We start from the raw sequence: 12,113 nt of genomic DNA, 5'->3' as shown, positions 1-12,113 counted from the left end.
GAAAACTCAAATCAAAGTTTTTGATAAAAACTGTTTTTTGTGGTTCTTTCAGAACTTTGGCCTATATTTTGATTGATTTATAGATCTTATTAATGCTTAAAGTTTGCATGTTAGTAATCTATGTTGTGAGATATTCGTAACAATATAAAGTATGTTTCGTTTAGATCTATAATGAGATAGATACATGTCTCTAAACATGCCTACCTTGCCATAACTTTCTTCATGTTTACTAAAGAAGATAACCGAGTTAGATCACGAGTTAACTCGGTCAGATCTGCTTCGGATCAGTTAAATATGATGAGTTAACTCAGTTCCTGGGTTTTGTCTAGTGATTCATTTTCTGCACCTGGACCAACTTGGTCACTGAACCCGGTTCGATCCAGTTAAGTGTGAACTAGTTATTTTGTTTGGTCCGGTTCAGGCCTTTTTTGAAGACTGATTGACTTGAAATTTCATACCCACGGGTTTTTTACCCTTCTGAATATGTTGGAATCATTGGTTGATCGAAATTCCAGGTATAAGTTGATGTAACAGTATATCTTAGATGAACCAGTATAATGTTTATGAGCCGGTTCAGGCCTTTGGAGAGGGCCAAATGATCTAAATTTTTGTATACATGGGTTTTTAACCCTTATGAATCCATTGGGATAGATCCCATGTCATGATTCTGAGCATTACATATAGTTACAGTAGAACCATATGATTATTTATGCCATAAAATGTTATATATTATGCAAATTGATATTTTTAATGGAGCTTATATTTTTTTCTTAGCATAGGCTCTAAAATATATATTGAGGTCCATATGGGACTAGCAATCATTTCTTTTTTTTGTAGGGCATATTTTTTAAACGTATTAAGTGGAATATGATTAGTAGAGGTTTTGTTCCTCCTAATATGGAATTTGTTCAAAAGTCAATTGGAAGATATACTCTTTATTTACATTGTTGGGAGATGATTATGAGCTTTGCAAGTTTTCGATCCCAATATGTAAAAAACGATAATATTTTTTGGATTGGATTTTTTGGAATAAATTTAAAGAATGTGTAGACTAATGTTATATCCACCATTGCATATATGCAAAGATGGATATAGAAAACTTAGTTGCTGACGTATGTCAATCCTTGCGCAATCTGAATGTAGTGATGGCCACCAAGACCGTAGTTGCAGGCCTTAACCATGGAACTAAACTTGATGGGACAAACTATGATATATGGCATAGGAAAATTCAATACCTCTTGCATGAGCAAGAACTCCAGGAACACTTAACCATTTCGATGGCCCAACCTGAAATTGGGACTACATCCCAAATCATCGTGACCTTGAGACTTATCAAGCATAGACCAAAATAGATCATCGTGCATGCTACATTATGTTGAGCAACATGCATGATGATGTGATTGGAGAATATGAGACTTTCTCCACAACTAAGGACATGTGGGATCAACTGAAATTTGCTTTCTGTGGAACATCTACTACTAGACTTAGAAGTCTAGTTCTAAAGTTTGAGATGTTCAAGAAAGATCCCAAAGCAACCATGCTTGAACACCTAAGGGTGTTATCAAGCATGATTCGCGAGTAAATGTCCTTACAGATGAGCAGCAAGTCCAAATTGTGATAAGATCTCTCCCTGATTCTTGGATACATATGAAGCAAATCATGACTCACAATGAGAGTATTAAGAATTTTTTTTATAATTCTCGACATTGTGAGCTTGAGGCGGAGCGCTAGGATGTGAACCGTAATGCTTCTGCCCTAATCGTATTTGGTGAGCGCAAGACAAATGGGTCTAAGTGCAAGGGTAGAAACAAACCCAAGAAGCAAGGAGAGGCTAATAAGTTGGCTCCTAAGGCAGGCATAACCAAGCGTCATAGAGGCAAGCGTGGTGATAAGAAAGGAATTGATATGCCCAAGGTGAAATGCTACAATTGTAAGAAGATGGGACACTTCGCTCATGATTGCACTAAGCCGAAGTAGGTATCAATTTCCCCTGACTCTCATTACTTAAGTGTATGTACACATGTTTTAGTTGCTCATTCTCTCCTTGAATGGATTGTAGACACAAAAGCAACTAGGCATGTAGCTCGAGAGCGAGTAGGGTTTGTAGATTATTGTCGAATTCCAACAAACACCCAAAGGCTTTATATGGAAAATGGCACGTACTAGTGAAGATGCAATAGGAGTTGGTACATACCAACTCTAATTACGCACTGGGCGCATACTTCTTCTACATGATTGAAAAAGCATGTAACACATAATTATTTCTATTGTCGTTGTTTGTGTTACGTATCTTTTACAAATCTTATTTAGCCTATTAAATATTGATTAGTATATTGGCTAGCAAGGTATCAATCCTACTATAAATAATTAGTTGATTATAATAGAAACTTTTCATCTAAATTACTCTAATGGATGCAAGTAAAAGATGTGGCTAAGTAATAATGAATAGATATTTGATTTGATTTGAGATGTTTAAGATGCAATCTCCCTTCTCTTGGGAGGGGAGATGCAAAAAAAGATGTTTAAGATTCCTTGTTTCAAGCAAATACCCTGTAGGTAGGATTCCCATGTACATCTTCCATATGAACAGCTGATTAGATGCTGATATATGAGTTTTCCAAATAGCTTTTACAGTCATTGTGTTAAAAGAAGATGATTGTTCCAGCCCCTGATGTTCCTTCAACTTGTTATAAGCTGACTTTATAGACAGGATTACCATTTCGGGTACCTATCCATCTTAGTTTGTCTTTGCTTGCATATCTTGGTCTGATTGGTACTTGCTTAATAAGATTTCCTATAGTGGGTGGGAATAGGTGATCAATCCTATTTGTTTCCCACCCACTACCATCCTCAAGCATGATATTCTTGACAGTAAGGGTCTGAGTATCTATCCTTGTAGGAATCAGATCACCCAGGGAACAAGGTTTATTATTAATACACAACCAAGGTTGCATCATTAAAGACACTTCCTCCCCCTTACCTATACTCCATATACAATTAGGTTTAATGCTTTGTGCCACTTTGTGAACCCCTTTCCATAACCAGGAGGCATAAGGTGGTGGATCCTCTTTTATATCAATCTAGTTTTTACCATACACAACAAGGAAAGTTTGAGCCCAGAAGGATTTTTTATCAGTTAGAGCTTTCCATGCAAGCTTAGCTAACATAGCTTTGTTCATGTCTTGTGTTCTTTGAAATCCTAGACCACCCAAGGCCTTAGGTTTGCATATGTTATTCCACCCAATGGTGTGAATGCTTTTGCTCTTATCTGTTCCATGCCACCAGAAAATTCTGCAAGCCTTACCAATCTTCTTACAGGTAGAAGTAGGAAGAAGATAAGTAGACATAGAAAACAGAGGGGTAGCTTGTACCACTGCTTGAATGAGAGTAGTTCTTCCAGCTTGTGATAACACTTTAGCCCTCCAACCTTTAATCTTACCATGGACTTTATCAACCAAATAGTCAAAATCTTCACATTTTTTCCTAGACAACACTATAAGCACCCTAGGTATTTATCTTTTTTATCAAACACTCTCATTTTCCAAAACCTTTTCAGAATCTTTTGATGCCTACTGTGGACATTCTTACTATAGTAAAAGCTTGACTTCTCAAAATTAATCTTTTGCCCAGAGATGACACAATAGTCCTCTAGAATCTGTTTCATCTTCCCATTCTCTTTCAAATCAGCCTTAATAAAAAGGATAAGATCATCAGCATAAAATAAGTGGGTGATAGGGGGTGCAATCCTCCTAATCTTAATCCCATGCAAATCCCCTTGGTTCTCAGCCATAGCAATAATCCTCGAGAGTGTTTCAGAGACCAGAATAAAGAGGTAGGGGGAGAGAGGGTCTCCCTGCCTAAGCCCTCTGTTGGGGGTGATAGGACCAAGAGGAGCACTATTAAGTAAAACTCTAAAAAAGACAGTAGAAAGACATTGGGAGATGAGGAGTCTCCACTTGTCACTAAAACCTAATCTTTGAAAAATGTTATCAATAAAAGACCATTCTACTCTATCATATGCTTTAGACATGTCCATTTTTAAAGCAACAAAATCCTTCTTAGTTTTCATCTGTTTCATATTATGAAAGATCTCACAAGCCAGGCCAATATTATCACCTATATTCCTACCTTTTATGAAAGCTCCTTGGAAAGGAGACACTATCTTGTTAATGTGAGCTTTTAATCTAGTGGCCAAAATTTTAGAAATAATTTTATAGCAGAAATTACACAAGCTAATGGGTCTAAACTTAGAAATATGATCAGGGTTAGATATCTTAGGTATAAGGGTAATGAAAGTCTCATTCATTTTAGGGTTCATATTCCCCTACAGAAAGAAATCTTTAACACAAGCAATAACACTATGGCCTATCACATCCCAACATTGTTGGTAAAAACAGTCTTGAAAGCCATCAGGACCTGGAGCTTTGAGAGCCCCAAGCTTCTTAACAACCTACAGATATCCTCATCTAAAGGACAATCAGTGAGAATCTCATTTTCTTTATGGGTAATACAAGAACTAAACAAGTTCATAATACTTTCATTACTATCAGGGTTATCAGAATCAAAGATAATATCAAAATAATCATTAATAGTGTTGCCTACCTCTGTTCTGTCTTCTTGCCAAGTGCCTGTATCATCCTTAATCTTATCTATATAGTTTTTTCTTCTCCTATAAACAGTGGATAAATGAAAGAATTTTGTATTTTTCCCCCCTCTTTTATCCAATGCTAACTAGATTTTTGTTTCCAAAAAACTTCTTCCTTATCATACCAATCCAAAAGCTGGTTTTTAAAACTTTGCTTTCTCATGGTTAACAGTATTAAAAGGTTTTTGTAAAACTCTGAACAAATCTTTTTGAGTTTTTTTGATATTATGGAAAATGTTGCCAAAAACTTTTTTATTCCATACTTTGAGGTTGTTTTCAGTATTCTTAAGCCTATGTATGACATTCCAGTCAGGGAGATCATGTGTAACAGAATTCCAAGCCTTGTCAATCAGAGGTTTGTAAGATTCATCCTTAAGCCACATGTTATAGAATCTAAAAGGTCTATCAGCTTTATCCTTAATAGTTTTAAGAGTAATAATCAAAGATAAATGATCAGAAGTGGCATTGACAACATGCTTAACAGTCATAGTAGGAAACAAAGTCAGTCAATCATCAGAAGCCAAGGCATGGTCAAGTCTTTCAAGAATATTATCATTTATCTTCCTGTTATTGGTCCATGTAAATTTTGGTCATTTGTATCCTAGGTCAATAAGCCCTAGGTCACTAATCACCGAATTAAAATCATGCATACATTTTGTAAAAATAGATCTACCGCCAATTTTTTTCATCAAGGGTTCTAACAGCATTAAAATCCCCACACACTAGCCAAGGTCCAGGGATAAAAGGTGCACATTCCTTTAACTCCGTCCAGAATTTAGGTCTCATGTTGGCATTGGGTTCTCCATACACAAAAGTAAAATACCATGGCACATCACTATAATAATTATTTAATTTACCTGAAATCTGGTTTGATGTAGCTCCAAGCACTTCCAAGTCAACTCCAGTCCTCCAGAAGAGAGCCAAGCCACCACGAAGTCCAGAAGCAGGGACACAGAAGACATGTTCATACTTAATCACCTTACTAAGCATATTAATTCTATCCTTACTCACTTTCATTTTAGATAAATAGATGATGTCCGATTGATGTTGATGAACCAGATCCTTTAGATTTTGAATTACCGTGGAGGAACCTATTCCCCGGCAATTCCAGGCATGTATCATTGCTTGTGAGGTAGCTGTTGAGGAACAGCCACCGTGAATCCTGGAGGAGAAACAGACAAACCCGCCATGCATATCTGAAGTACCATATAAGTTGAACTCCTCACTATTTTGCCCATGCCTATTGGAGCTTTCCCCAAAGTCCAAGTTCCCACCATTGAACTGTAGTCTACATACCACTGAGGAATCATCTATAGCTAGAAGTCGTGGCTGTGTGACATTGTTCTCAAAGTCCGAACCATACTCCAACAGCTGGTGTTTGCTACCTTGGCCCACTTCACCCCCAAACTGCTGTAAGGGCTCCAACTCATTGAGATTTGGGTTCACTATGGCTAGTGGATGCACAGATGCTACACTGTTGTGACCTGAGACCTCATCTGAATCAGGTAATGTTTCTTTATGATGAGTAGAATCAGAAGAGGGTTCCTCAGACAAAGCCTCAGCACTTGTGTTGTTACTCAGAACTGAGTGGTTTGATCCATTAGAGTCACTAGAAACATTGATAATATGGGCATCTTCTGGAATAAGGACATGTCCCTCACCCCTAGCCCTAATCTCCTTTGCTTCCTTTCTTGCTTTTTTTTTTATTTATATTCTATAACATGAACACTCCTCCTTACCCAGATACCATTATCATTATTATCCATTTCCAAACCTTGACAAGATTCTGCTTTTCTTTTCTCCCCCACCGTAACCACTGATATTTTGTTTGAAAGCTTGTATTTTGTAGGAGGTAAACTAACCGGAGAGTACTTTCCTTCTCTTTTACCTCGCCTATTGCTTCCTCGGGAAGCCAAGGTTTTGAAGCCTCTTCCACGTGTTGGTGCGCTAAGAAATCTGTAAACTGGGATTGGGCTCGAGGAAGGTGGATGAGACTCATTTGATGCAGCTGGATTCTCAAGAAACAGAGAGATAGCATTGGAAGTTGTGGGAGAAGAGTGGCTAGATCTGACCAAATCCCTGTTGCTTCTATGTGAATGCGTGTCTAAAAGATTCTTTGGAGCATGGACCACCAAAGCCCTATCCTGTAAGCCCATATCACTATGCAACTCCAGTTCCTTAACTTGTTCGAAACAAAGAAGAATTTTACCTTATATAAGCACACAATAACAAAGATGCACAACATAATAGTTTTTTAAGCCCATGATGATTTAATACTCATGCTAAATAATAATAATATTAATAAAAATAATCACTCAATTTATAAACTATTGATATTTTAAATAATTAAAAGCAACTAATCTCATGACAGTAAGAAATAAACTTAACTATACTTAGCTTCTACCATCTTTCTAATACTATACCATAACGACTAAAAATAGATTAATTCTCCATACTCTTAATGCTTCAAGCTCCTTCCCGAACCTTGTGTGGTGATGGGATAGAGAATACAGAGATGTTTGAAGTAGTGAACTTAGGAGACGCTACAAAATATAGCTTTATATGAAAATTTTCAAAAGTGCTCCATGTCTCTACTAGTCCAAATTGTAAAGCTACAGCTTCCTGGCGCTGGGCAGATTTCAACTCCTATCTTAACTCGAATTCCAAAATCTATCGCATTCTTCCTCTTTTGCTTTGCACGAACTGGGTTAGTTGTCTTGGTTATATTGGAACTTCCCTAGTCCTCTATCATTGTTTGAATTGGATTTGAAGAAAGCTACTCACAGTTGGAATGGAAATATAAAAAGTTCAAGAATTCGGTGAGTTTTTTACTTTATATCTTCAGCACAGGTTCAGGTACACATTTATTTTCTCAGTTCGATTTCCTTGTCATGAGCTACTGATTAAACTATCTATTTAAACTACTTCGGTTGCCTCCCATAAGCACTACATTTAATATCGCCAGTCGACACAAAGGGCCCCCCTAACTAAATTAGGTAATTAATTTTCTAAATTTGTTGGTCTTTTAAAGTCAGATTCCCTAGACTTAAAACTTGTTTCTAATCTAATTTCTTTTACTATTTTTATCTTCCTTCTTTTCCATGTGTGACCTATACATTTTAGTAGAGGGCGAGCCATCTTAATTTTTTTTTTATAAATTTGTGATTAAAGGTAGCTTGACATAAAGATGCTCTAATGTCTTCTATTTTTGCATGAGGTTGACCAGTGTCTAGCAATGTATTAATATGGTGTATAACACTATCCTTGTTATAATTCGTGCCTAATTGTGATACATATGATAAAAATGGATCTTTGTAGTATAACACTATCCTTGTTATAATTCGTGCCTAATTGTGATACATATGATAAAAATGGATCTTTGTAGTGAGTGTTCCTAAAACTTTTATTAGCTATTGTGTGTACTACACATAGATCATCCATCTTTTTTGTATCATCGTCAGGGTTTCTAAATAGTGTAAATATGTTTACATCTACTCTCATATTCCCGAAAGTGATAGACATGTTCTCATTCCTACAATTAATTAAAGCTTCTGCTGTAGCTAAGAATGGTCTACCTGGATGATAGGAATTTGGTTTCCATTTGTAGGTAAAGTGTCAAGAACTATAAAATCAACGGGGTAATAAAAATCAAAGACCTTGATAATCACATCCTATATTACCCCTCGTGGAATCTTAATAGATCTATCAGCTAACTGTAGTCTAACATTTGTTGGTTTCAAGTCTTTCAACCCTAGATGTTTATAAACTGAGTATGGTAATAAATTCACACTAGCACCTAAATCCAATAATGCTTTATCAATGTAGTCCTCTCCTATTCTACACATAACTGTATGACTACTGGGGTCCTTATGTTTTACTACGGCTTTGTTCTGTAGAAAGGATGAACAACTTTGTGCAATAAAAGCGTCCTTAGGAATATTTGTTTTCTTTTTTACTAGGTCTTTTATAAATTTAGCATATGAAGGTATTTGTTTAATTGCGCTTAGAAAAGGAATATTGATATGTAGATTTTTAAAAATATTCATGATCTCATTATATAGTGCTTCCTTTTTGTTATCTTTTAACCTAGAAGGGAATGGTGCGGGTGGAATTTTTTCGGTTACCTAATTTTTGGTTTCCTCAGTTTCAACTGGCTTTTCCTTATCTTTTGTTATAACAACTTCATCAGAATCAGGTATGTCAACTTTGTTATCTACTTTCTTTCCTGACCTAAGGATAGATATCGAGTTAACTCCTTCTGTGGGTGCGGATGAAGGGGTGGTTTCAACTTAATAAACATTTCTAACTTTTGGGTTTTGTTCAGGTTGGCTTGGCAAGGTTCCCCTGGGTCTGTCTGCTAGACTAGCTAGTATTTGATTGAATTGTTGGCTCATCTGTTGAGTTATTTGTTGTGTTACTTGTTGAGCCATAATATCGAATTTTTTGGTCAATTCTTTTGAATTCATTCTCAATTTTGGTGGCTAAAGATTTTATGGTTTCATCTGTGGTGTTGGGTTGGGTTTGGTAATTAGCCATGGGGTCTATGGTTAATTCTCTATTCGTGTTTGGTTGTTGTTGTTGTTGTTGTTGTTGGTAATACTGTGGAAAAGGTACTACTGCGCCTCTGTTAATGTATTGTTGCCTATTGTTCTCTTGATAACCCTAAAAACCATATTGGTTTTGCTGTGAAGACATGTTTTGTCTCCATGAATTGTTTAAGTTATTTCTAAGATCTGGGTTATAGTTGTTGTTGTTACTAAAATTATTTGATAACCTTGTCTTTTGAATGTATTAAAAGCACAAACATCATCAGTACCTTAAGCAACAAACATAGAGCAAACTGAGGTGTTGTGATCTATAGTAAGACAATTTTCACAAAATTGGTTGACATTCATTGCTTGTTTAGGTTGATTATTCATTGGAGAATTTAAAGTAAATTAATCAAACTTCTTGTTTAAAGTTTCAATTCCTGTGGATAAACTAGCAATGGCACCTTCAAGTTTCTTATTGAGTTCATTTTTAACATCATACATAACTTGTTTACTAAAACTCATCCCCCCATCTACCCGTGCCATGTCCTCATGGTCACTACCATTGGCCCAATCCATAGAACTCCCAGAAAAGTTTTGCAAAAAAGTGTAGGCTTCATCAGGAGTAAGACTAGTAAATCTTCCTCCATTCATTGATTCAATTAACTGACGGTTCATAGGTAAAAGACCTTTTATAAAGTAATGTACTATATTAAATATGTCAAAACCATGATGTGGACAATGGACAAGTAAATCATTAAATCTATCCCATATTGTATGAAACTCTTCATTAGGTTTTCCTTTGAAGGTTGAAATAGCCAATTGCATGGCTTCAGTTTTACGTAAAGGGTAATATTATTTCATAAACTTTTGTGATAGTTGCTCCCAAGTAGTTATAGAATTAGAGGGTAGGGATCTATACCAATGTAGTGCGGCATCCTCAAAAGTCAAAGGGAACAACCTTAATCTAGTTTCTTCAGGGGAAAGATGAGGTGCTTTAAAAGTACTTATTATGCTTAAGAACTTACTCATATAATTATATGGTTCTTCATTTGTTTTTCCATAATATCTTGGCAACATATTAAGAATGGTGGGCTTAATCTCATAGTTATTATTATTTTCGGGCATTACTATGCAGTTTGGTGGTTGAACCGCGATAGGTTGAAACAAGGTGCTAAGAGTTCTTTGATCAGCCATGGCGGCTAATGGTACTCTAGACAATTAGACAATTAAGTTATATAAACTAATCTAATATGCACTTAATTAACTAAATTATATTATTAAACTATATGAGACTAACTATTAATGTTAATTATGAAACCGCTAACAGGGGATTCACTGTGGAAGAGAAGTACTTACTGTTATAGCAAGCAAAACAAGTCCAAAAATTTTGAAATATTTACAGAAGCTACCTGATATTTCCAAGAAGTAGCCTATAAAATTTTAGAGCAATCAGAGCTTGAAAACTCCCTCTTCTATACTGTTTAATCCTGCAGAGTCCAGTGAAGAAGTTTTCTATACACACTGTAAACAATCAATTGATTAAATAAGTAAAACAGCACTAAAAATCACGAAAATGTTACTGGAGTCTCCTGATGTGTCAGGGATGATCCTGTAAAAATTTGGATTATTTGGAGTTTTACAGATCCTTTTTCTCGACTGTTCTTCCAGAGACCTTGGTCCTGAAAAACTGTAGTAACACACTGAAAACAAGCAACTAGTTAAGTGGTCAAAACAGGTCAAACAATACCTAAATGTTTACTGAAAGCTCCTGACAAATCGAGGTTCCTCCTGTAAAAATATAGAATTTTTGATAATGTGCAAATAACTCTGCTCGAATGTTTTTACTGATGCTTCTGTCCTGAAAACTGAAAACGGGGTACTGCAAAGATGATGTTAGTTACCCAGGTAAAACAAGTACGAAAATAAGAAAATATTCCAGTAAATTACCGAGACTTTACAGATCAACTCTGTAAAATTTTAGAATTTTTTGAAATTTATAAACACGCTTTATGTACTGTTATTTTCTGTTAAACAAACACTAAACTTTATGAAAAATATTTTCTACTATGCAAATCTAATTGAATTATGCTAAATTAATCTAATTATGCTAAATATGCAATTTATGCTATATGAATTCCTAAATTAAAGTAATCTAAATTAAATATTCTATCACCTAATCAATTTAGAGCGGGCAGCGGTGCCATTGAAAAAGCTCACAACACATAATTATTTGTATTGTTGTTATTTATGTTACATATCTTTTACAAATCTTACTTAGCCTATTAAATATTAAGTATAGTGGCTAGCAAGGTATCAATCCTACTCTAAATAATTAGTTGATTATAATATAAACTTCTAATCTAAATTACTCTAATAGATGCAAGTAAAAGATGTGGCTAAGTAATAATGAATATATGTACGTTTGATTTGATTTGAGAAGTAAACTATGGTATAAACTAAATTAAATTAAATATATAAATATGAATCAAGAGAGAGAATATCTTGGGAGAGATGAATCCACCAAAATTATAGAATTAGTTTAATAGATCTACCTATCATGCTTAATATAAATCACCAATAGAAACTCACCACACCTACAAACCTTATGTTCATAACCATGATGATAATATGTGGCTTTCAACGTACTTTCTATCTTTCCATCAAATACTTCTTCAATCTCCAATGATATCTTCTATTAAACCAAATTGTGCTTTAAGTGACATTTAATATACAACTCTAGGTGCCATGGAAAATCCACACGTTGCATTAACCATACAACTAATTGAGGTGCCATAAAGAATTCAATCATCACACCAGAACACTAAAAACTAGAAGAAAAGAATCTAGGGTTTGTGGTATTTGGCTCTACACAATCATGAATTACCCTAAGACCTCCTAACCTCTACAAGGAGCATTAGATCAATGGATGAATAAGA

At 35.3% G+C, this 12,113-nt stretch overlaps 1 pseudogene; it reads left to right on the top strand.

Moving 5' to 3' along the window:
- The first annotated feature begins 1,145 nt into the window (after window positions 1-1,145).
- LOC147498057 (uncharacterized) lies at window positions 1,146-1,731 on the top strand (annotated as a pseudogene).
- The last annotated feature ends 10,382 nt before the right edge of the window (window positions 1,732-12,113 follow it).

This window comes from Coptis chinensis, chromosome 5, assembly GCF_015680905.1.
Source record: "Coptis chinensis isolate HL-2020 chromosome 5, ASM1568090v1, whole genome shotgun sequence".
In the NCBI taxonomy this organism is placed as follows: domain Eukaryota; kingdom Viridiplantae; phylum Streptophyta; class Magnoliopsida; order Ranunculales; family Ranunculaceae; genus Coptis; species Coptis chinensis.
Note: the sequence above shows the minus strand (reverse complement) of the source record. Positions and strands in the feature narration are given on the sequence as shown.